This window comes from Neovison vison, chromosome X (genome assembly GCF_020171115.1).
Source record: "Neovison vison isolate M4711 chromosome X, ASM_NN_V1, whole genome shotgun sequence".
NCBI classification, from domain to species: Eukaryota; Metazoa; Chordata; class Mammalia; order Carnivora; family Mustelidae; genus Neogale; species Neogale vison.
In genome coordinates this window covers 74,307,359-74,332,371 of record NC_058105.1, presented here as the reverse complement: position 1 = coordinate 74,332,371, position 25,013 = coordinate 74,307,359, and positions in this window count along the sequence as shown.

Below are 25,013 nucleotides of genomic sequence, written 5' to 3'. Positions count from 1 at the left end.
TGTTTTCAGTGTCCCAGGACAGCAGAAGTAGGCTTCCTCTTCCCCCATGATGGTTTGCATAATGAACCCTTTTGGATGCAAGTTTATATTTCAGTATATTCAGTGTGAACACAGAAGTGTGTTAGAAATATAATGGAGCTATTGAGCCTTATTCCTAGCCAAGAGTGCCCTGATGTGCTGGCTGGTAAAAGCACCCTGATCATACCAGCCTATAAGGAGTAAATGTTGCCTAGAAGGGAAAGAAAGGGAGAGAAACCAACAAGCAGAGGGGTAGACACATTTTGATACCAAAAGAGCTGAGGGTAGACAACTGGGGATCCCCGGAGGGAAACTGGACAGAGAAGTCTGATGAGTTGAATAGTGAACTTGAGGGAAATAGTGAATAATGAGCTTAGGGGAAAAGATGATGTTTATTAAAGCAGAAGTGAGGTGAGAACAGAATATGAAATAGAGTGGTGCAGGTGTCTGGGAAAGGCATGAGTTGGGAGAAACACTGGTCGTAGGGACTAGAGAGAATAGTGTACAAATCAGAGGTGGAAGAGCTGTCTTGGAGGGTTAGGTGGGGGCAGTTGTACTCAGAACTCCAGTTCTGGTATCCAAATATCCCAGAAGGAATCACATTGCTTTGAAGATGCGGGGAAGAGTTAGCTGTCCTCAACAATGAACTAAAGACAAAGGAAATGAGAAAGCAGACTTTAGTGTCTTTATAGCCAGAAGTATGGTTTGAATTCTGTTTCAGAATGAATACATGTGGGTCACCACAAGGAGAGAATCTGTCATTTTTTGTTTTTTTGTTTTGTTTTGTTTTGGTTTGGTTTTGAGAGGGAGAGAGGGGAGGAGGAGCAGAGAACTTTAAGCAGGCTCCATGCCTAGTATGGAGCCTGCAACAGGGCTTGATCTCACAACTGATATCATGACCTGAGCGAAATCAAGAGTTGGATGCTTTACTGACTGAGATACACAGGCATCCACCCTTCTGAGAATTTGTCTTTTTTGGTACAAGAGGCCCTGACTTTACCTACCAAAACTCTGGTCGAAGGGGAGTTTATGAATAAGGCTTTGAGAGGGAGAGAAAAGGGAAGGAGAAGATTTTATCACCTTTTATCTCTATATGGAGCTTTCTATTTTAAGACTCCCCTAGAAATTTGCATCATAATCAGACATGCCTGAGTTATAACCAGATGACTATGGATGTGTCACCTTATCTCTATGACCCTCAGTTTCCCCTCCGGCAAACTGAATACAATTTCACAGTGTTATCGTTGAGGTTTCTCAATAAGTGTTAAGGGAATTTAATGTACCTCTGACTCCTTCCTGCTGGCCATGAGAGGGCAGACACAGTAAATCTCAAGATTATAGCACAACTTACCCTTTGCTGCTGGGTGGTCTGGGTCATGGGCCAGCTGGTTCTTCCATTAGACAAAAAGTACAAGGATCTGGTGACCCCTGCCAGTTTGAGGATAAGATGGACAATAGGGTAATGGAAAAATTATCAAAGGTAGATTATTCTTAAGTGGAGGTAGAGAGAAGATGACAGCTACAAAAATGTCCAATGCTGCTGAGAGGTCATCTATTACCAACTCCCCATCTTTACTATTTCCTACACTGACATAGAAAATGTCCTTTATGTTAATCAAGTGAGAGCTGTCTCTCTCTGAATCACTTAGGTCTCCTAACAGTTGGCTCAAATCCTTCCACTGTTTCTTTCTCCCTCCCTTCTACTTCCTTGCTTCCACTCCCACTCACTGGAATAGCTATGGGAACAATCCTCTGTGGGGCTCTGCCAGCCTCCAGATTTCCATTCTTTGTATCAACATTTATGGTTATGTTAGGGAGGATAAAAACTTCAAACCTTCTCACTTGTCTTTCTATCTTAGACTTTAGTAAATGAAGGAGGGCAGCAGGGACTAGAATTTGTTGAGTGCTAAGCATATGCTAGATACACTGCCAAATACATTACATTTGCTATCTCATTTAATCAGTGCAAATGTCTTATAACAACTTCACAGATGAGAAAACTAAGGCTGAGAGCAAGGTTATATACTAATGCAAAATCACATAGTAAAGAAGCAGCAGAGTAAGACCTTTGGCTTTCTGTCTCCAAATCTGATGTCCTTGCCACTATGAGCCCCTCTAGGAAAACCTAACCCTCTGCCTCCACTTCAATCAAGTCTATGTGGCAAAGATTTCTCTCCTTGTTTTACATGTATGTACGCCACCATGTGTTAGAGATGAAACATTTATAAGTGGCTTCTACTCACACTCAAACTAGTCATTCTTTTAGTTATCATGCCTCATACCAGGTAATCAGGGAGAAGGTACCGATGACTCCTGTTTTCATTGCCACTCAATGGATCTCTCAGACTCTCAGCATCTTCCTGAACATAGTAACTTCCTGGTCTAGACCAGAACTCCCTTCTTTCTTATTCACATCCTGAGGCCACTACTACCTGGTAAGACCAGTTCTTAACCATATTCTTAGTCTAGAGTCTTCTGGTAGGAGGACTGGCAGAAGCACCTTGATTGTTCCAGCCCGGATAGGGTAAATGCTGCCTGGGAGAAGAACAACCTCGGTCCTCTACCCATGGATGCCAGAAAGTAAGCCTAAAGATGCACATTTCATATCCCTCATTATTTTCCCTGTATAAAGTTAGTTGGGATTTTAATAAGATAGGCCACCAAAGTCGACTAATTTGGGCCTGGCCCAAATATGCACCTTGAAAAGATGGTGAGACAGCCAGGCCTAAAAGCTTGGCCACAGATGCTCTGGGAGCCCACAACCTGTGCCTGGCCCATTCCCTAGTCCTGCAGTTTTATTAGCTTCATTTTATGTGCTGTTTAACTCTCTGAATGCAGCCAAAATCAACATCAAATAACATCAAGGAACATAAGGTCATGAATCCTCCAACCTCTAGTCCTCAGCCCCCCAAATCACTTAGGGGTGGGGCAGGCAGAATGTGCTATAGTTCTCCTCCTTCTTGTCTTTTCAGAGGGTGGGGGAAGGCTGCTGCGCTCTGTGAGCTATTCTCAGACACTGCCGCCTCAGAATTCACTGTGAGACACATTTCAGGTCACCATAACTCAAGGAGCAGAAGGAGGGAAAAAAAGGAGGGGTAGAAAACCCAGCCAGCAAACAATCCTCAAATTCCTGCTTGAGGCCACAAGTGCTGGGCCTAATGGTCCTGGCCAGTGACTGCTGGGAAGGATAGTTGACCACCTCCTTGCCTCTCTGCCTCCTTACCTCCCTCCCCAATTTTTCCCCTCTTTACTTTCTTATTTCCTTCCAGGGCCAGCTAGGGGCAAGCATTCCAACAGGCCTCCCAGAGAGGCTGCAAATCCCAGCCACTCCAAGGGATTCACTCATCCTTTCCCTTGAACTCTTAGGTAGGGAAGCCAAGAGCTACAGACAGGTCTGGGAAGATTCCAACAGAGCAAACTCGGCATTGGGCCTGAAACCAGATGTAGTATCCAAACTGCCGCAACTGAAATTGTTCCCTAGCCTACAGAAATTCAGAAAACAAGTTCAGATCATAGCCTTTCTGACCCATGATGCTAGGACATAAGGATAGGACTCTAAGATTGACTAAACAGGGCCTTGGCCTTTCATTGAGGAGTCATAGGTTCTGGTCTGGTGTGCCCTGGAATTTTGGTCTCAGAATCTCCCAGAAGCATAGCAACCCCTCGTGAATATAGTCTCCTTAAGTGGAAACTTTCTGATTTTTAAAAACAGATAATATGTCAACATTTTGTTTTTTAAGACTTTGATAAAGAGATCTTAAAGGTAGCAATGTAAAGCAAGGGCATATGACAAAGGAAAGGTAATTCTAAAACTTTTGTAATATGCTTGCTCCCCTAGCAAATAAGGACTTGGGCCTGATGCTGTGCCCACTCTGTCAGAATCTGACTTTTTGGTGTTCCCATCTATAATGTGGTTAAAGGGTCTGTAGATGCTCTATCATGCCAATATTCTATTATCTAGTTTCTGAGTTTTTTCCCTGTCCTTATTAATGAGAATATTTAAAAGTTTAATATTTTCATCTGTGTGTAATTATAAATATATATTTATCCTTATCTATGTACCTACCTATACATCTGCTTATCTAGCTACCTAACTATCTGTCTGTGTTAAGCAGAGCATTTAGAATTCCTCATGCCAGTGAAGAATAAGATCAGTTAACTACATAGCAATTCCTCTTCTGATTGTAATCTCTATCTCTTTTTTGTGGGCCTTTTTTTCTTATAAAATGAGCTCAAAATGTAACTTAATGAGTTATTTTTGTCCATTGGTAATAAGAACATGCAAAAACAATCTCCTCCAAATGAGAAACTATTACTAATATAGAGAAGATAAAGCTATTTTATTGTGGTCCATGAAAAATTCACACCCAGTTGAGAGATTATAAGAGATTCTTGGAGATCCATTCAAGAGCAGTATTTCTTCTGCAGATAGGTTGGGTATAAAAATGCTATTCAAGCTCCCTCCTGCACCCCCAAGCAGTAAGGAGTTTGGTACAGGGAAGGAGAAAGTGGAATGAAGCTCTAGGCTATCTTACAGATTATATCAGAGAACAGGAAGATGGGCAAGAGAGGAGGCATTTAGGTCACCTTCCATTCCCTTCTTTTGGTTTATCAGGTTATATCAAAAGTTCCCAAACTTTCTTGGTTACCAATGCCCTTAACTTAGTGAAAAAAGTTACTAATTTTTTACAGCATCTCTGAGCTAAGAGAAATACCTAACTGCTCCATTTACTAAGCTGTTAAGTTCAAACAACACAGTAAGTACTTGTACCTTAATTTAGTAGCTGATTACAAAATAATACACATAAATAGAAAGAACAATATTAATATACTTATTAATAAACAGTAAAAATAATTTTAATTTACCTTAAATAACCACACTTCGGGCAGTGCATAACTTCTTAGATCTTTGAATCAGATTGGACATCACTATCCTCATTTCCTGTTCCATATGGATTTTCACATAGTACTTAATTTTTAACATGGAAACCATCAAAAGGAATATAATACGATCTAATGGAAACTGTAAACTACCTGAAGCTAGTAGCTCACAGGATATCTGATGATATCAAGTAATACCTGATATTTCACTTAAAAAAATTAAAATATGCCAAAATGTCCCTGTTTACTGTGGTACACTATAGAACCTCAGCTCATAATTTAGGAATCCAGGGCCACAAATTCCTGGACACTCTTAGCCATAACATTCATCTTCTCCTCCACTTACTGAAATGTCTTTCTTAGTTCTATTTCCCCAACACATCTTTTGTTGTAACAATCTAAAATAAGATGGGTATGTCTACATTATCCTTAAAATTGCCATTGAAAATATGTTCTATCCCCTCCATCTAATGCATGCTGAACTTTGTAGCTGGGAAGATCTCTTTTTTTTTTTTTTCCTCATTGCCTCTTTTTAAAAAAATCATTTATTTATTTATTTTTACTAACGTATAATTAACATAGTTTTGTTAATTTTAGATATGCAATAAAATAATTCAACAACTCAACACATTACTTGGTGCTTATCAAGATAAGTGTACTCTTGAACTCTTTTATCTATTTCACCATGTCCCCTCTACCTCTCCTCTGGAAAGAGTCTATTTTTTGGTCTCTCTTTTTTTTTTATTGTTTTTTTTTTCATTTATTTGTCAATGTTTCATTAAAGTATCTCTAATACCATGGTAACTCATTCTTAGCGAAAAGATACACTTCAAAAGAAAAAATGCTCTTTTTTTTTTAGCAAGCTAGTTAAGGAACAAGTCAAAATAATAATGTCTTATGTTTATTGAGTATCCTGGGGACACCTCCTTTTCAAATACCTTTTGTGATTTAATCTTACAAATAGCCCCATGAGGTGGACAATGCAAGCTGCATAACTTGCCTTTTAGCACCAGAAACATCAGAATCTTGACGGTCAATTGGTGCCATCAACTGAGGCCAGTTGGTCTCTTTTTTGTCTCTTTTTTCTTTGTTCATTTTTTTAAAAATTCCAAATATGAGTAAAATTATATAGTATTTGTCTTTCTCTGACTTATTTCACTTAGCATTATACCCTCTAGGTCCATCTATGTTGTTGCAAAAAAAAAAGAACACATTTTTTAAGGCTTATATTTCATTATATATATACATTGAACACTGGGATTAGCTTCCATATATTTGCTATTGTAAATAACTCTGCAATAAACATAGCAGAGCATATATCTTTTTGAATTAGTGCTTTTGGTTTTTCTGGGTAAATATTCCAGTAGTGAATTACTGGATCATATGGTTGCTCTATTTTTAAGTTTTGGGAAACCTCCGTCTTTTTTCTACAGTAGCTGTACCAATTTGCATTTCCATTAACAGTGTACAAGGGTTCTTTGATAAATGAATTCAGTAAAGTCACAGGATACAAAATTAATATACAGGAATTGGTTGCGTTTTCAGGGTACCTGGTGGTACAGTTGGTTAGGCAGCTGCCTTGGGCTCAGGTCATGATCTTGGGGTCCTGGGATTGAGTGCTGTGCAGGCTCCCTGCTCAGCAAGAAGTCTGTTTCACCCTCTGCCCCTCCCCCCATTCCTGCTGGCTTTCTCTTTCTCTCAAATAAATAAATAAAATATTTTTAAAAAAGAAATCGGTTGCATTTCTCTTTTTTTAATATTTTATTTTTTTATTTATTTGACAGAGAGAGATCACAAGTAGGCAGAGAGGCAGGCAGAGAGAGAGGTGGGGAGGCAGGCTCCTCTCTGAGCAGAGAGCCCGATGTGGGGCTTGGTCCCAGAACCCTGAAATTATGACCTGAGCTGAAGGCAGAGGCTTAACCCACTGAGCCACCCAGGCGCCCCTTGGTTGCATTTCTTTACACTAATAATGAAGTAACAAAGAGAAATTTTTTTAAAATTCCATTTACAATTGCACCAAAATAATAAAATACTTAGAAATAAACTTAACCCAGGAGGTGAAAGACCTGTACGCTGAAAACTATCAGACACTGGTGAAACAACTGAAGATGAAACAAACAAATGGAAAGGTATTCCATGCTCATAAATTGGAAGAACTGATGTTGTTAAAATGTCCATACCACCCAAAACAATTTACAGACTTAATGCAATGCCTGTCATAATACCAACATTTGTTCACAGAACTAGAACAAATAATACTGAAATTTGTGTAGAACCACGAAAGATTTCAAAAGGCCAAAGCAGTCTTGAGAAAATACAAACTTAGAGGTATCACAGTACCAGATTTCAAGAAATACTACAAAATAGTAGTGTTAGGCAGGAAGCTAGGCATTAACGATAGGGGGATGGACGTTAGACTTCCTGATGGAGAGCCCCAACTGAGGGCCACCCAGGAACCACCCCATTGCACCCATCTAGCAGTCTGTCTATGGTTACAACATCCCAGCAGAGGAAGAGTTAAGTTTGTTGAGCTTGTTGCACTCAGGCAGAAAGGAACCACTTGTCCTTATTTAACCTATGTCTCTAGAATAGAAATAATGCTGGTTTCCTACCCTGTGCAGGTATTTTGAATACATCTTTGGAAAGGACATGGATAGTTGGCTAATTATATAATTCAGAACTGCCACTCAACTGTTGCAATCTTAGAACCAATGTACAAGAAAAAATTGATTTAAGAGCACTGGACTATTTACTCAAAGAAAGCAAAAAAACTAATTCAAAATGATACATGCTCTATGTTTATTGCAGCATTATTTACAATAGTGAAGATATGGAAGCTAACCCACCCCCTCTGTATCAACAGGTTCTAGTGGGAACTGAGCTTCCACCTCCAATGTGTAACAACAGAGAAGTTTGAATCAGCCTTCTATGGGGTTAATGAACCTGTCGGAGGTTGATGTTACACTTAATTTGGAGGCAACAATAGTGTGCTCTGCTTTCACTGGGAAGGTATCAAAGAGTTAAATCTATACTCCATCTATCAGCAATAAAGCAATATGAGTCAGTGCATCACTTTTGCAGAGGTGGTGCCAGCAGGGTCCAGGAAGAAGCTGAACATACACACCCTCTTGGTCCTTGAAGTATACCTTAATGAGAGAAGTGCCCGCTTGGAAAAAAAAAAAAAAGGTAAAATGGGGTACCAGGTGGTGGGTATTATAGAGGGCACGGATTGCATGGAGCACTGGGTGTGGTGAAAAAATAATGAATACTGTTATGCTGAAAATAAATAAAAAAAAATAAAACAAACATACAAAAAAAGGTAAAATGAAATAAAAATTTAAATAGGACTCAGAATATCATCATATAATGCCCAAAACAACCAGAATAGAATAAATAGTCACATGCCATACCATCCAAGAAAAATCACAACTGAATGAGAAAAACAATCAGATGACAACAATCTGGAGATGATTCAGATGTTGGAATTATCTAATAAGGATTTTAAAGTGTTCATCAAAAAATATTTCAATAATCAATTAAAGTTTTCCTTGGGTCAAATGAAAAAAAATGGAAAATCTCAGCAAAGAAAAATAAGCTATAAAAAACACAAACTGTTTTTTTATTAAAAAATATAATAACAGGAAAAATAAAACCCATTATTTGAACTTAATAATAGAGTGGAGATGACAGAGGATAGAATCAGTAAACTTGAGGACAAAACAATAGAATTCACACCATATGAATAACAGAAAGAAAGTAAACTAAAAGAAAAATTAACAGAGTACTGGGGACCTGTGGGACCATACCAAAAGATCCAACATTTCTATCATTAGAGTCTGAGAAACAGAATAAAAGAAAATGATACATTTTTTGAATACTGAAAGAAAAGAACTATCAATCCAGATTTCTCTATCTACCTAAATTATACTTCATGGTGCAGGAAAAATAAATTCTCAAATAAGGAAAATTTGAGAGAATTTGTCATCAGCAGACGTACCTTAAAAGAATAGCTAAAAAAAAAGTTCTCTTAATAAAGAGTAAATGCTAATGGAAGAAAGGTTGAAACCATAGAAAAGAAAAAAGAACATGGGAATGGGGGAAAACATAGATGTGTATAATAGACTCTCTTCCCATTACTTTCTTAAAGCAATAATTGATAAGTGAACTAAAAGTTACAAAATCTGATATAGTGCCCAATATATGTAGGAGAAATACTTAACAAATTATATTTTTTGAGTAGGGAGGGTAAGGGGAGATAAAGAAAGTAAGGCTTCTTCACTTAAATCAAAATAGTTTAACAGCAATACCAGAAAACTGTGATAAGTTATGTAGATGTATTATAATATCAAGAGCAAACACTGAGAAAATGATACAAAGAAATATACTAAGAAGTACTACAAATATATCAAGATAGAATCTGAAAAAATGTTCAAATCACCCAGAAGAATGTAAGAAAAGAACAGAAGAGGAAGAGGAAATAGAAGAATCAAACAGGGAAAAAAGTGACAAACTAACATAACAATAATTGCCTTAAATGTAAATGCCCCCAATATAATTAAAAGAAATTCACAGAGTAAGAGAAAAAAATAACTGATCCAACAAAATGCTTCCTATAAGACACTCATTTTAAACACAAGGACATTGCTAAGTTGAAAATCAAAGCATGGATAAGATATGCCAAGCAAACCTTAATGTAGAAAACAGGAATATGTATATCAATATAAGATAATATAGAATTCAGAATTTTAAAAAGTCTACAAACAAAAAATTTCATTAGATAATGATAAAAGAATCAGTCCACTAAGAAGGCATACACTCCTAAATGCATATGCATCAAACAACTTTGCATCAGAGCACAAGATGCAAAAAAAAAAAAAAAAAGAAAGAGCTAAAAGAATAGACAAATCTACTATCTACTGTAGTAGATGACTTCAACCCCTACTCCAGAGCTTTTTTTTTTTAAAGGTTTTATTTATTTATTTGACAGACAGAGATCACAAGTAGGCAGAGAGGCAAGGCAGGGAGAGAGGGGGAAACAGGCTTCCTGCTGAGCAGAGAGCCTGGCACAGGGCTTGATCCCAGGACCCTGGGATCATGACATGAGCTGAAGGCAGAGGATTTAACCCACTGAGACACCCAGGCGCCTCTCCTACTCCAGAGCTTTATAGAACCAGTAAACAGAACAGAAACTAAACAATAAAGTCAACCCAAATGATTATATATACGTACAACAAAGAACAGTATCTATAACAAATTCTCAAAGCTCAATAGTAAAGGAAAAATCCAACTAGAATATGGGCAAAAGACTGTGGCATTTCACTGAAGAGGATGAACAGGTGGCAATTAAGCACATGAAAAAATGTTCAATATAATCAGACATTTATAAAATGCAAACTAAAACAGCAATGAAACATCACTGCAAATCCATCAGAATGGCTAAACTAAACAGTGGCAACATCAAATTCTGGTAAGGATATGAACAAACTGGATAATTCATGCATTTCTAGTGAGAATGAAAAGGATACAACTACTCTGGATAAGAGTTTGGCAGTATCTTAAAAATTAAACATGTATTTACCATACATGCCAGAAATTGCACTTGCCATTTATCTCAAAGAGATGAATATTAGGTTCACACAAAAACCTGTATATGTACTGTGTATCTAGGTTTTCTGAGAAAACCTATATACCTATATATATACAAACCTAGACATATAAAACCTAGATATATAAACCACCTATAAATAAATAGGCAGTTTAGAATATATAGAATATAATAGAATATATAAAATTCTGCCTATACAAAAACCTATATATATAGAGAGATATATATATAAAAACCTGTGTGTGTGTATATATACTATACATATAGTATCTGTATACATATATATAAACCTGTGTGTGTATATAATATACATATAGTATATATGTGTGTGTGTATAAACCTGTGTGTATGTATGTATATTTATTATATATATGTGTGTGAATACATATATATGTATATATGTATATGTGTATATATATATACACACACATATATAAACCTGTGTGTGTATGTGTATATATATGTGTGTGTGTGTGCATATTTTTCCTGAAATGGAAAAAATTATAGAAATGAAGAACATAGAAGACAGATTAGTGGTTGCCAGGGTATGAGAATGGATAGGTTGGGGGACAAGGAGGTTAAGTGTGGTTGTAAAAGGACACCAGGAGGGACCCTTGTAGTGACAGAACGGTATCTTGATCATATCAATTTGAATATCCTGGTTGTGACACTGTGGCTTGCAAATTACTATTACTGAGGGAAACTTGATACATATATCATTTCTTACAACCACATCTGAATTTACAATTACCATAAAATAGGAAGTTTAATTTAAAAAAATACATGAGTATCACAAAAGTCAGGTTAGTAAATTACCACTGGGAGAAGGGAATGGATTATATAATGAAGGAAGGTTTCATGAAGATATTAGTGTAGTTTGGCAGTGTGTATTTTGTTGTCTTGGATAATGGTTATATGCATTTCACTTCATAAATACTCACCAAATCCTACAAGTAAGTTTTATGCAGTTTTCTGCATATATAACATATATCATAAGGGAAAAATATATTTTCAAAATACACATTTTACTCCTTTGCTTAAAATTCTCCAATTGCTGTTTTCCTTTGTCCGTTAGATAAAATCCTAACTCCTCATTGAGGCCAATAGGTCTTCTTCATCCATTGTTCCCCTTTTCCTTTTCTGTACTTCTGATGTATTGGACTTTTTTCAGGTCTTTTTTTCAGGATTTTTGCACAAGCTCTTCTGTTAGCTTGGGATGATTAAGCACTCTCCCCACCATTCTTCAACTACAGATTCAACTCAAATCTACCAGACTACATCAATATATGCTTTCCAAGCTCCCCATATTTTCCTTTATTAATACTTCCATAATTTACAATAATATATTTTAAGTAATAATTTGACTACTGCCAGTGTCCCCCCTTAACTCCTTGGCCTCCAGACCATAAGTTTCATGAGTACAAGAACCCCATCTACCTGTTCCTTACAGTGCCAGAACAGTGCCTGGCACATAGGGCAAAACATATTTGTGAAATAAATGGAATGTAATTCCATTATGTCATTCTGTGTTAGTTTTTTTTCCCAATTTATTTATTTTCAGAAAAACAGTATTCATTATTTTTTCACCACACCCAGTGCTCCATGCAAGCCGTGCCCTCTATAATACCCACCACCTGGTACCCCAACCTCCCACCCCCTCGCCACTTCAAACCCCTCAGACTGTTTTTCAGAGTCCATAGTCTCTCATGGTTTACCTCCCCTTCCAATTTACCCAAATTCCCTACTCCTCTCTAACGCCCCTTGTCCTCCATGCTATTTGTTATGCTCCACAAATAAGTGAAACCATATGATAATTGACTCTCTCTGCTTGTCTGTGTTACTTTTGAAGGCAATATAGTATGTTGGAAAGGTTTTTTAGAATCCAATTGATCAAATTGGTCAAATATTGACTCTATCACTTCCTAGCTATTGACCGCAGGCAGGATTCTTTACATCTCTAATATTTAATTTCATCATCTTCAAAAAAAATTAATACTTATTATCTTATAGGATTGTCACAAAGTTGAAAGGAAATAATTCATATCAAGGTTCTCACCATACCATAATGTCAAAACAGAGGAAGCATGAAGTAAGCCTTTTCTTTTATTTTTTTTACAAATTCTTTTTTTTTTTTTAAGATTTTATCCATTCATTTGACAGAGAGAGATCACAAGTAAGCAGAAAGGCAGGCAGAGAGAGAGGAAGGGAACCAGGCTCCCGGCTGAGCAGAAAGCCTGATGTACGGCATGATCCCAGGACCCTGAGATCACAACCGGAGCCGAAGGCAGAGGCTCAACCCACTGAGCCACCCAGGTGCCCCTGTAGTTTCTGGTTCTTTCCATCATTGTGCTTGGTATAAATAGAAGAGCATACACTGAATGAGCCCCTATAGACCTCATGCAGCTTTCAATCACAGGCTTTTGCATGTATGGGGCAGGTGGTTGCCAACTTAGTATGATCTGATAAGGCTAACCAGGGTTGCAAATAGATATAATTTTTTATTCCAGTGCCTATCCGTTGACAGAGGATGGTTCTGAGGCATTGTTTAAGTTGTACAGAAGCAATTGTATGATCAATTAGTAATTTGTGCTCAAGCACATAATGGAAGAATGGTAGCATTTTTACTGCATGATTATTATTCAAGATCTTGTAGTGTATCTTCTCACCACTTAATCCAAAGCCTAGAATTCCACTGTTGGTGGAGGGGCCAAGGCTTGTTAGCAGGTCTAGACTGATAGCAAAAGCTGATTGACAGCCAGCTCGAACCTGATGGTAGTGGTACATAGGATAATACTCGTTGCTGAAAGTTTAGGGCATAGAAGAGAAATGAAGCTTCCTATCTGTAGGCCACATTCATTGCTTTTCTGGGCCTTCTTGGGTCCCCATGCTTTTTAGAAGTCACCACAGAGAGGTGATGGATTTGGAGTTGATTCTTCCCTGGGATGTTTAAATCATGTCATGTTCTAAGGCAAGTCCCGCCATGCCAGTGGGTGCCAAGAACAAAATGACTATGGAGAATAGTATATAGACAGCTCAGTTCCTATATACTAGCAAGGAAGACTTCCCTCCCTCTCTCCCCTACTTTTTCTTTCCCTCCTTTCTTTATTCCCTCCTATCCTCCTTTCTAACCTCTTCCTTCCTGTCCCCAGTTGTCTCTGACCTCTTTTATTCTATTTCCTGCCAAAACCCCCAGCTAGTCTGTGCTGTGCCATCAGGGGGTGTCTCCAGTCCATCTTCCCTACCCTGGGTCCCTGTAAGAGCCTCGTTAGGAATATTTATGTTTTGCAGACACCAAGTGATTACTCTCCGCCACCTAAATGTTAGTGTGGTCTTCCTGCCCTTGATAAAATGGGAGATTTGTGAGGGAGAGATGGTGACTTAATTACGTAGGGCCTCGCATTGAGGTGATTATTGAGTGACATTATTTGAAGTAACTGAATGAATGACTTGGAAGAAACTTAGGGTCAACCTATTTGAAGCCCCTGGTCCATATCTCATTACATATTGTATTACAAATATGGAACCTGGGATCAGAAAAGGGGAAGATTACACAGTAACTCAGGAAAAACAAGAGTTTAATTCTAATTCTTTAAATTCACAAACAAGAGTTCATTCTGCTGCCTCCTAACTATGGTAATTTGGGCTTTTCTCTGTTCCTATTTCTTCATATGTAAATGAGGATTATAATAATACTTGACTCACTGGATAAATGTGAAAATTAAGTGGGTTCATCTATGTCTAGCATGTAGAATACTCTTGGCTCACAAAAAATGCTTAACAAATGTTGGCTATTATTTCTTTTATTGTATATTATATATATTATATTATTATATTGCTAAAATTCATCTTAATAGAACTGTCTAACTCAATATGCTGTGATCACAGCTGATGAAAAGATCTTTGGGGAGAAGAAATTATTTCTTTGGGGAAATTAGGAGACATCCAAAGTCAGGAGTTCCTTCTGAGACTTACATGCAGAATTTAAGAAACAAAACAAATGAACATGGTGGGGGAGAAAGAGAGGCAAACCTGGTTACCAGAGGGGAAGTGGGTAAGGGGGAATGGGTTAAATAGATGTTGGGGATTAAGTAGAGCACTTGTGATGAGCACTGGGTGTTATATTTAAGTGCTGAATCACTAAATTCTACACCTGAAACTAATATTGCACCATATGTTAACTAACAGGAATTTAAATAAAAACTTGGAAAGAAAAAAAAAAACACAGTTCCTTCTGAGAACCCCCTTCCCATACTCCTTTTCAAAGATCTTTGCAAACCAGGTCCTACAGGTTTTCCCAGGGTATTAGAGGTGGGAGCAGAAAAATCACACCCTTTTCCTTGAAGAATATCTTCCATACAGTAGCCACTGGGTCAGACATATGTATCTATGACCCCTGAACTTTTTCCATCATTTGCAATATGCTGAGTTCTTTCTACCATGTGAAATCTTACAGAATGGTTGGACTTTCTTGAGATATTTTCAATTTTTTTTTTGGATGGAACCTCATATAGGGAATTTTAGTTTCATTCTGTAGTCCCACAGCAGTTATTCCTAATGTACTCTCATTTTTTTTATTATTTAACTTTTTTTTCCAATTTATTTATTTTCAGAAAAACATTATTCATTATTTTTTCACCACACCCAGTGCTCCATGCAAGCCGTGCCCTCTATAATACCCACCACCTGGTACCCCAACCTCCCACCCCCCCACCACTTCAAAACCCTCAGATTGTTTTTCAGAGTCCATAGTCTCTCATGGTTCACCTCCCCTTCCAATTTACCCAAATTCCCTACTCCTCTCTAACGCCCCTTGTCCTCCATGCTATTTGTTATGCTCCACAAATAAGTGAAACCATATGATAATTGACTCTCTCTGCTTGACTTATTTCACTCAGCATAATCTCTTCCAGTCCCGTCCATGTTGCTACAAAAGTTGGGTATTCATCCTTTCTGATGGAGGCATAATACTCCATAGTGTATATGGACCACATCTTCCTTATCCATTCATCCGTTGAAGGGCATCTTGGTTCTTTCCATAGTTTGGCGACTGTGGCCATTGCTGCTATAAACATTGGGGTACAGATGGCCCTTCTTTTCACGACATCTGTGTCTTTGGGGTAAATACCCAGGAGTGCAATTGCAGGGTCATAGGGAAGCTCTATTTTTAATTTCTCTTCCCTATGACCCTGCAATTGCACTAATGTACTCTCATTGCCTATCCACTGCGGCTACCTGCCTATCTAGCCCATGATAGAGAGAGCCAACCTGCACTACTTCAAAAACCAGAGACAGTGCCAGTGAATGACAGCTTTGGATATGACAATTTAGATTCCATTTAAGAAAGAATTTTTAAGAAAGAATTTCTAATAATTTGGGTTTTTAGTCTAGCAATAGACTGGGTAAGCTTCCTTGTAATGTGGAAATGGTCTCACATTATGGTGTAGGAGCAGGGAATAGAAGGCCCTTTGGCATGGATGTTGAAGAAGTGATTGTTGCCACTTTAATCTCTGAGATTTAATTATTTGGTAAGTTTTAAAAACTCAGTCTTTAGTGGACCCTACTGCCTACCTCAGGGTATCTCAAAGGGTGATTTATGAATCCTTTGCATTAGTGTAATGTAAGGCACCTATTAAATATTATTGTATTCCCAGCTTCACCCTTTGCTACTAAATCAGGATTGCTGAACAAGAGTTGCCAGGAATTCGAATGTTTAATAAATTACCTGGCTACTCCAGCTTGCTCCTACCTACTCGTTGGGCTTATTTGTAACTCCAAACCTGTGCCATTTGCCAATCCAACCACTAGCTCCTCTCCTTTCTTCCTATATGTATTTTCATAGTTCACCCAAACCTTTTGTGTCCTTTACTGCTCTCTTCAACTTTCTCCCAGGGGCTTATCAATCCTGTGATTCTGGGAAAGTTAACACAACTTCTCAGAAACTAAGAAGCCTGGTATACAATAGGTGCTCCTTAAATTTCGATTCCTTTCTTCCCTTTCTTTATTTCTTTAGCACTTTTTTTCCATTCTGTACCCTTAGCTTTAAACTCTTTCTCCTCATTTATTGTGATCCTCAGTATACTGATTCCCCACTCCTCCACATTTATTAGCACATACGTTTGTGTGTGTGTGTGTGTGTGTACACACACAAGAAACAAATATTATATTTGATATATATATCAAAAAAGAAAAGAAAAAAAATAAGAAAAAATTAACTTTAATCAATTATGCAGGTACTTACTATGTGGGAGACCTTCTGATAGATACTGGAGCTACAGAATGAACCTAGCATGATCCCTACTGTCAAAGGGATCACTTTCTAACAGAGAAGACATTCACATACACAACCTACTCATCTCATATCCATAGTGCTGTGGAAGCTGAGAGAAAAGGATCATGGATTCTGACCTGTATATGAGAAAAAAGGAGGATCAGGGAAGACAATAAGGAGGTATATCTCAGAGCTGCAGGAAACACAGCACTGTGGGAGAAGAGAGAAGAGTGCATCTGGATGAGCAAGTAGAAAATGTCCAGTGCAGATAGGGAGTATTGACAGGGAGGTGGTTTGTGTATTCTGAAGTGTTTGTGTATTCTCCAGGGGAGATGGTAGGTAGATAGCTGGATCATACCTTTCTGAAGTTCAGGAGTGAGGTTAGGGCTGAAGAATGGAAGTAAGGCTCAATGGAGCCTTGAAGTAGAGAGTGCCAGATGGTTAAAGTGAGTGGGAAGGGAAGACCTAGTTCACAGAGGCCTCTATTTTTAGAACTCTGGCCAGTCCAGAGAAGCTTCTTAAATATTTCTTTCAAGAGAATTTCTGAGGTCTCATCAGTGCTGCCCTGGGCTATACAGTATGAATTAGAAAAAAAAATCTTTGGGCAGACCCAGTACACAACGGAATGCCTTCTGGGTGGGTGTAGCACTATGAGCAGCCATTTGATAAGCAGGACAATTGTAAGGCAAAAATAGTACAACCCTACAATGTGAACTTGTGTATCACCACCGAGAAGGTTGGTATAGGTGAAGAAGTTCATCAGGTGCCAGTCTAGACTTTCCTGAAGGAGAGCTACCTAGACTCTCACAGAAGGAATAGGGCTTCAAGTCCTTTGCTTTGGCTAGAAGAAAAATGGAAGATTTCCCCAGAATTTCATGGTTCTTATGTAAAGGCTGCAGGTTTTGACATTTGAAGTATTTCAGCAGGGGGAGGTTTTCCTGGGGCATTTATAGAATAAACAGAAACTGTTGAGTTTGGGGTATTGTTCTAAGAACCACCCACCAGAAGAGCCCTGATTGCTCTTCTCTGAAGGTCTTAGTACCAAGCCTCCAGTAGATGCTTATCTATTTCACTCAACCTTTTGTGGCTGGGTAAGGGAACTTCATAGCAGCCCAGGAACCTAACTACTCAGAGATGAGTTCAGATTCCCTGGATCCAGTCCTTACAAACATGCTGCCTAATCAGGATCATAATCACTGAGCAATTTTCTACCTGATCAGAGGTTCATAATCACTAAATGATCCCTAATCCTAGACTGAAGGCATAAGGCAGGTGACCCAGACAGAAAATTAAAAGCCAGATTAGGGGCCTTATAATAGCATCATAACAGTAATAGAAAGAAGACAAATAGCACTTATTTGGGGCCAGTACTAAGACTTCAGTTCAAAACAGTCTGAGCTTATTGGTCAGGTCAGAGGGTCCTAACTGTTTTTTAGAAAAGAGAGGCAGAGGCTGGCATCCAGGTAGGGTCTAATAAGAAAAATCCTGAGGGGCCCCTGGATGGCTCTGTTCGTTGAGCATCTGACTCTTGGTTTCTGCTCACATCATGATGTCATGGGTCATGGTATCAAGCCCCTCATAGACCTACCTGTTCAGCTGGGGAAGACTGCTTGAAGATTCTCTCTCTCTGCCCCGCTCCCCTCAAATAAAAAATACATCTTAAAAAAAATCATAAAACAAAACAAACAAACAAAAACAAACAAACAAAAAAAAAAACAAAACAAAAAAAAAAAACAAGAAAATCCTGAGAGCCTGTTGTCTATAGCTGCTCCCATTAGTCCATAAGCCACCTCTTCCTTGCCCAAAACAGAGAGCTGGCTTGAGGGACAGTAATGCACGTGGGCTGCATTCCTCTTCCCTGTGCTTGTCTTAGCTAGGATGAGCATGTAATCAGACACTGGTTCTGCCGACAGGAGCTTGTCAGCAGCAGAACAGGTTGCTGAGGACAAGGCATGTCAAACAGACTAGGGCTGATCCTCATGTACAGAATCCAACAGGAGGCTGATTAAATTTTGACCATTGGCTCATGTGTTAGGACATGAATACTCATGAGTACTTAGTGCCAGCTCTGGCCTATGGGTCTAGGCTAGCTATGCCTATGGGAATAAGCCCTGTATTGCCACGATTTCTGTTGGCAGGAAGAAGTCAGAGACTTTAGGTCAAGAGCTTCAGATTCTAGCCTTTCCTTGTCTTTTATCCCTCTCTCCCCTCTCTCATCTGCACATTTTCTGGAGGAACCTCTGGTCTTAACCTGTGGCATTATCTATCCCACGGAAAATTCCTGTATTTTAAGAAAAGCCTTTAGTAGATAACACATTAAACCAGTGTTTTTCAAACAGTGAGTCACAACAAACTAGTACATTATGAAATCAATAACTGACATGTCTTGAAAATTAAATAGAACAAAATAGAAAATATCACAGTGATTTCACACACTAAGCATCCTCATCGTTTAGTGAAACTTTTTTTTTATATTTAGTTGGACAATATGAAATTGCCAATGTTTACCAACATTTGACATAAAGAACTATGAAAATATATATGAATATACACACAAATACATATGAAAATCAAAGCATTTACTGGTTCATGCAATAAAATATCTTCCTTACTATTGATCAATGGGTAAAAAATGTTTAAAGCCACTGCTTTAAACAGAGGAGATGGCCAGAGACAAGCTATAAGTAGTTCACCAGGGGAAATAACATTGGGCAGAGGCCTTCTAGGATTTAATACTTCTCAAATAAAGGTAGCAACCTCCTTTGTTAACTGTAGAATCTTCTGATTTTATTTGTACACTAGTTCTGGTGCATTTTAGGTAGTCCTATCCTCCCCACCAAAACAATTAGTGTATTCAGGGAGTCTTTTTTTTATTTAAAATCAATTAATTAACATATAGTGTATTATTAGTTTCAGAGGTAGACTTTATTGATTCATCAGTTGTGTAAATACCCAGGACTCATTACATCAAATGCCTTTTTTTAATGCATATCACCCAATCACCCCATACCTCAATCAACCTCCTCTTCAACAACTCTCAGTTGGTTTCCTATAGTTAAGAGTTTCTTATAATTTGTCTCCCTTTCTGTTTTTGTCTTATATTATTTTTTCTCCCCTTCTACTATGTTCATCTGTTTTGTTTCTTAAATTCCACATGTGAGTGAAATCATACATGATATTAATGTCTTTCTCTGACTGACTTATTTCACTTGGCATAATAACCTCTAGTTCTATCCACATCATTGCAAATGGCAAGATTTCATTCTTTATATGGCTAATATTCCATATATATATTGTATATACGTATATATGTGTATGTATATGTATATATGTGTGTATGTATATATACATAGACTTATGTGTGTATATATAAAGAAATGATATATATATAGATAGATCTATATCTAAAAATCTAAATAAAAGGAATTTTTGTAATATCTATGTATCTATATATATATCTATAATATAGCTAATAATCTAGATCTAAAAAGGAATTATATATATATATATATATATCACTTCTTTATCTATATATTCACGTATCACTTCTTCTTTATCCATTCATCTGTTGATGGACATCTGTGGTCTTTCCATATTGTGACTATTGAAGACATTGCTGCTATAAACAGTGGAATGCCTAGTAGTGCAATTGCTGGGTCATAGGGTAGCTGTATTTTTAACTTTTGAAGAACCTCCATACTATTTTCCAGAGTGGCTGCACCAGTTTGCATTCCCACCAAGAGTGTAAGAGGGTTCTTCAGGGAGTCTTTTCTCCTAAGAGGAGAAAAGAACAATAAGGTCTTCTGGAATTGGTAAACTGGGGCTTCCATCTTTGGTCCTCAGTGTTTGCCTCTAGGCTCCACTCACCCTGGTGTGCCACTGACAAGTATGGATAAACCATACAGGGCCCTCTAGCACTTCCTGTGTCTGCCTGGTTTCCAGAAAATAAATTCATTTTTTCTAAATGAAGTATATTGACATGTAACATTATAATGTTTTCAGGTGTACCAAATAATGACTCAATATTCGTATGTATTGTGAAATGATCACAATAAATCTAGTCAGTATCCTTTGCCAAACATAGTTAGACTTTTCTCTTGTTATGAGGACTTTTAAGATCTACTCTCTTGACAACTTCCATATATGAAATACATTAACTATACTTATCAGGTTGCCTATTATATCCTTATGACTTATTTATTTAATAACTGGGAGTTTGTACCTTTTGACTGCCTTCAATGTTTCATGACTTTCCTCTCCATGGCCTCTGGCAACCACTACTCTGTTCTCTGTATCTATGAGGTTTTTTTTTAATTGTTTAGATTCCACATATATGTGAGATCACACAGTATTTGTCTTTCTCTGACTTATTTTACTTAGCATAATGCTCTAGGTCCATTATTGTTATTGTATGTTATTATATGTTATTGCAAAAACAAGATTTCATTCTTTATATGACTAAATAATATTCCATTGTATTGGTTTTCCATTCATTCATCTGTTGATAGACACTTAGTTGTTTCCATTATCTTAGCTATTGTAAATAATGTTGCAACAAACATGGAGGTGAACATATCTTTGTGAGTTAGTGTTTTCATTTTTCTTTGGATAAATATCCAGAAGTAGAATTACTGGATCAAATGGTAATTCTATTTTTAAGTTTTCAAGGAACCTTCATGCTGTTTTCAATAGTGGCTGAACTAATTTACATCAGCACCAACACAAGGGAATTTTTAAGTGTACAAGGTTTTTCTTTCTCCACATCCTCACCAATTCTTCCTCCTTCCCTCCCTTCCTTCCTTCCTTTCTTTCTTCTTCCCTCCTTTCCTTTCTTCCTTCCTTCCCTCCCTCATTTCCTTTCCTTTCCTTTCCTTTCCTTTCCTTTTCACCTTTCTCTCATTCTTTGTGATAACAGCCATTCTAACAGGTGTGAGGTAATAGCTCATTGTGGTTTTGATTTACATTCCCCCTGATGGTTAGTGATGTTGAACATCTTTTTATGTACTTCTTGCCATCTATATGTCTTCTTTGGAAAAATGTCTATTCAGATAGTCTGACTATTTTTCATTGGATTGTTTTTATGTTGTTGTTGTTATTGAGTTGTGAAAGTTCTTTATATATTTTGAATATTAACCCCTTATCAGATGTATGATTTGTAAATATTTTCTCCCATTCTGCAGGTTGCCTTTTCATTTTGTTGATGTTCTTTGTTGTGCAGAATATTTTTAGTTTGATGTAGTCCCATTTGTTTATTTTTCTTTTTGTTGCCTTTGCTTTTGGAGTCAAATAAAAAAAAAAGTTACCAAGAATGATGTCAAATGAGCTTACTGCCGATGTTTTCTTCTAGGAGTTTTATAGTTTCATACCTTCCATTCAAGTCTAATTTTTTGTGAGTGTTGTAAGATAATGGTCCAGTTTCATTCTTTTGCATGTAGCTGTTCAGTTTTCTCGATACATTTATTGAAGAGACTGTTCTTTCCTGTTTGGATATTCTTTGTTCTTTTGTTATAAATTAACAGACCATATATATGTGGGTTTATTTCTAGGCTTTCTATTTTTTTCCCAATGATATATGTGTCTGTTTTTATGCCAATAGTATATTATTTCTATTATTATAGCTTTGTAATACAGTTTAAAATCAGGGAGTGTTATGCTCCTGCTTTGTTCTTTCTCAAGTTTGCTTTGGCTGTTTGGGTCTTTTGAGGTTCCACACAGATTTTAAGATTGTTTTTTTCTATTTCTGTGAAAATGTCATTGTAATTTTGATAGGACTTGCATTAAATCTGTAGATAGTTTCCAGTAGTATGAACATTTTAACAATATTAAATTTTCCAATTCATGGGCATGGAATACATAGAATATCTTTCCATTTTAATTAATTATTTAGTTAATTAATTAATGAATCTTCAACTTTTTTCATCAGTGTCTTTTAGTTTTAGTGTACAAGTCTTCATTTGTTGTTGTTGTTTTTGACAAGAAGAGGGAATTTCTCAATCCCAAGAGAGAATTAAGAATCACTTCTGTTTCCAGGATTATATGGGATGGGATTGTCATCAGCCTTTCTGCATGTTAGGGAGTGCCAGGAACATGGTTAGAAAGCAAAATAAAGAAGGTTTTGGCATGAAAGGCCATCCTGAAGGGAGTGAGTAGAAATGGCCAGCCAGTTGTTGCAGTTCCTAGTTACTCAAGACAAGATTGACTGGCAGTCATTTTCTATTCTTGGCCTTTCCATGTTGAGAGGACATAGGCCACTCTTAGAAGGATAGGGTCTTTCTGGCATTGAGTCTGCCACTCTTCTTAATAATTTCCCAAGGTGGGGCCTCTGAAAAGTATAAAACTAATCAAACCCCAGACACCTGACATATAATTTTAGGCCAGTGAAGGAGAATGACCAACAAGCTCTAACTTCTGTCAGGCTCTGAACAACCTTACTTATTTCCTATCACAAAGAAGGATAAGCAATAACTGGGCTAGAAATTATGTGACATTCAGATAAGGTAATATTAATGTCTGGATATCATCATTCCATGCCTCCAGAGTTCAAGGCTGCTGTTTTGGTCTCCCCTGTGTTTAAATATCTCAAAACCCACCTCGCTTTTACCACATCTAATAAAATTTCCTTCCCCCATTCTGAAGTGACAACACCATTCTCTATAGTGTCATAATACTTTCTCTGTCCCCTTACGATTCTCATCACTTTCTGACTCACTTATTAGCTATGTGTGCCTATGTCCTAGCTATCAGAGTCAGAGCTGAGTTCAAATCCAAGCCCTACTACTTACTGAATGATCTTGGATAAATTCTATAACATTTCTGAGCCTCAATTTCTTCATCTAGAAAATTGTCATGGCAATAATGTTCACCACATAAGGCTGTTTTATGGGCCAAAACACACACTTAAAATATTTTCTCAGACTTCTACTTTTAGATATAACATCAATTTTGTCCAAGAAAAAGAAAGCCAAACTGAATATCAATGAATTTTCTTGGAGCCATCAAAGAGTTGACATTTCATGGCAAACCACTATGCCGAAATCTGAAAAAATGTTAATCTACAGAATCACCACCCAGATCTATAGCAGCAATTACTAGAACCATAAACTTGTAAGTACACTTAAATGGTAATTCTGACAAATTGCTGGAATCTGAATGTGGATTAGTGTGAGTTGGAGCCTCAGTTTTAGTAAGGAAACCCATATTTTTATATAGTTTATCTCCAAGAATTCTATCATTTTCTCATGGTGGAAAGTCAGTAAAAATCCCCCTTACAGCTCTGGAAGGGTGGAAAAAAAGTAAACCTTCTAAGATGCGCCTAGAGCATTTTCACAACAAAGGCATTTTCATCAGGGGAAAAAGACTTTACCACTTATGAGAAAGGGCATTTTACTCAACTTCAGTCTCCTCAATACTTTTTGTTTCATGTAAGGGAATTTTTAAAAAGCTAAAACAAACAAAGCAACAATGCTTATGAAGTTCATGTCCCAGTAACACAGGTCCAATAAAAGACTGAAATGTAATCACAAGACTACAGAACACTTCCCCTTCTTCATACCTTAGTACTACACCAACAGGACTCCAGTATAATAACAGTGGATTACAACACAAAGAACTGCAAAATGTAGAGCTTATTTAAGGAGTAAGTCTTAGGGACACTTAAAGACAACAGGAGAGGGAAACACAAGGACAAGAGGAATTTGAAGCCTCTGCACATACTACTACAGAAAATGTTAAACGCAGCCCAACTCCTGACAAGATAAACATAAAACCTCACAACAAAGACCTATTTATCTCTATTGGTGTTATCTGAAGCATCATTTCCTGCTTTCAGTGAAACATTGCAATGTACACTAACTAAAGGCAGGAAGAAAACATGGTCTGAATAGACAAAGAAAGCATCAGAACCAGACTCAGATATGACACAGATTCTTTAATTATTAGGAAGAATATTTAAGATAACTAAGACTAATATGTAATAAGCTGTAATGAAAAACATAAACATTTAAAAAGAGATCAGTATCAGAAGAAGAGACATGGAAACTTTAAGAAAGAAACAAAAAGAAATGCTATAAATAAAAACTCAGAAAATAAGAATCAGTTGAAAGGACACAGCTAAGGAGAGAATTAATGAGCTTGAAAATATGTCAATAGAAATTTCCCTGATTAAAACACAAAAAGAAAAAGAAAAACAGAATTTACAAAAACTATGAGATAATGCCAAAAGGTGAAAGATATGCTTTCTCA